General features: G+C 54.6%; 1 long non-coding RNA gene across 1 annotated transcript; it reads left to right on the forward strand.

The window, feature by feature from the left end:
* The first annotated feature begins 911 nt into the window (after positions 1 to 911).
* Positions 912 to 2,073, forward strand: LOC104914292. The gene is made up of 3 exons (XR_795943.3): positions 912 to 1,145; positions 1,777 to 1,840; positions 1,935 to 2,073. It is a non-coding gene; the product is annotated as an uncharacterized LOC104914292 (long non-coding RNA).
* Positions 2,074 to 2,096: the final 23 nt, after the last annotated feature.

A 2,096-nucleotide genomic window follows, 5' to 3' on the forward strand; every position in this document is an offset into this window, starting at 1 on the left:
TTACACAGGCATTGCCTCCATCGCCTGGCTACTTCAAGGGCCAGACTCTGGCACTCATTGCAGCCAGCAACCTGAACGCTAGCATGCTGCTTTGGGATCTCAGTCTGGGTCGCCACGCTCTTCTTGGCTACAGCCCTCCTCTTACGTGTGCAGGGGACCTCTGTCTGGGTCTCCACATGTTTCCTGGCAGTAGCCTTCCGTCGGGACGCAGCCATGGCAATCCAGAAGACCCACTAGCACCAGCACAATCAGAGTAGTGTTACCAAGTGTGACTAATAGCTCCACCCTGTTACTGAAAGTGCTGGATCTGCCCACGCTCTTTTACAGGTCGTCGATGGGTGCAACCGCAATTACCACCCTCTTCACAGAGACAAAAACTCCTCCTTCCCGTCTGGGTGGGCAGTGGCACGCCACTGCCCTCTTCAACGCCTTATTAGGGAGGGGGAGGGAGCAGGGAACGGAGAGCCGCTACCCTGGCAACGCCCCCGCCACGTGAGCCGCTCTCGCGAGAGGTGCCGGGCTGCACCGATGCCTCGGGAATCCCTGGATGAGGGAAAACCGAGCGAGTCCCCTATGCACCCCGCGATCAGCCGCCTCAGCTCTGCCTGGGGCACGCTCCGAAGCAGGCAACCGTCGCGATCAAAAGGGTTCGGTCGGTCCGGGTTTGCGCCCGTTTAAATCTCCCGCCCGCTACCCTGGCAACGCCCCCGCCACGTGAGCCGCTCTCGCGAGAGGTGCCGGGCTGCACCGATGCCTCGGGAATCCCTGGATGAGGGAAAACCGAGCGAGTCCCCTATGCACCCCGCGATCAGCCGCCTCAGCTCTGCCTGGGGCAGCTCCGAAGCAGCAACCTCGGCGATCAAAAGGCATAATGATGAGTTGCCTGTACCATTAACGATACATAAATGTGTTTCTGTATATTGATGTAATATTAGAATACAGTAACTTTGTTAGTCCTCTTTTTCCCAGTAATCCGACCAACGAACCTACTGCTGTTTTCTGCAGGAGAATATAGCCCCTAACCCTCTTGCTAAAGAAGAACTGAACTTCTTAGCCAGGCTGCTGGGAGGTCTGGAGATCAAGAAACCTGGTGGCAGCGAGACAGGATTTCGACTGAATTTATTCATGACAGATGAAGAGGAAGAGTATGCTCGAGCTGGTTCTGGTCTGGGGTTTGGGATTTAGTGACATGTGGACAAGTCCTGGAGACTGAAACTGATCCTTAACAGCTTTAAGGACAGAGTAACAGCTTTTTTTAGTATTTTCTTATCCACGTCCTGATATTCCCTGCAGGAACAAAAGAGGAGCAGTTTATCTGACTTTTTTAAAGACTCAGCAAGGAAAAGGATTTGTGTTCCTGGCTTTTCAGTGCCTTCAGGTGACACTGGTGGTCACCGGCACTGACAGTCTGGGCTGAGGTCCTGCCACAGATCAGGTGTGCCTTCAGCACCCTTAGCTTTCCTGTCCCCCAGACACTGATTTCAGAGAGATGTAGTAACTGAGGGGAGGTGAGGAGGCGGATAGGCTGGAGCTCTGCAGCCCCCTCCTGGCAGGAAGCTGTTTCCACCTCTACATTTAGAAAACCCAAAGCAGGAATAAATGTCCAAAATGGGATCAGCATCCTAGTTTGCCTGGTAGAAACAGGAATGCTGTCTAAACTTCTCATCTGTAGGATCCTCAGGATGGACCAGTGAAAAACACCACTGACCTTCTGTGGTTTGGGTGGGATGTGACAGTATGACATCACATAAAGCACTCTTCGTATTTTCAATCAAGGCAGGCGGCGCTGACGAGACCTGAGGAGTTATCTTACAAGGTTGTGAACATCGAAGCCACTGAGGTATGTACGATTCACTTAGACTCTAAACTTAACTCCTCCTCCGCTACCAAAAGAGCTTTACGCGTCGCCGGTCTGAGCCCGTATCTCTGCGCAGGAGCCGGCGCGGCGAGCGGAGCTGGAGCGAATCCTGGGAGACCTGGAGGTGGCGGAGCCGTGCGCGGAGAGCTGCGGGAAGGGCGAGGACCTGCTGGCGCTGATGGACGGGCTGTGAGCCATTAAAGGCGTTCCTCCCAGCCTGCCTCCGAGCCGCCGGGCG

The sequence above is a fragment of the Meleagris gallopavo genome, chromosome 25 (genome assembly GCF_000146605.3).
Source record: "Meleagris gallopavo isolate NT-WF06-2002-E0010 breed Aviagen turkey brand Nicholas breeding stock chromosome 25, Turkey_5.1, whole genome shotgun sequence".
Taxonomy (NCBI): domain Eukaryota; kingdom Metazoa; phylum Chordata; class Aves; order Galliformes; family Phasianidae; genus Meleagris; species Meleagris gallopavo.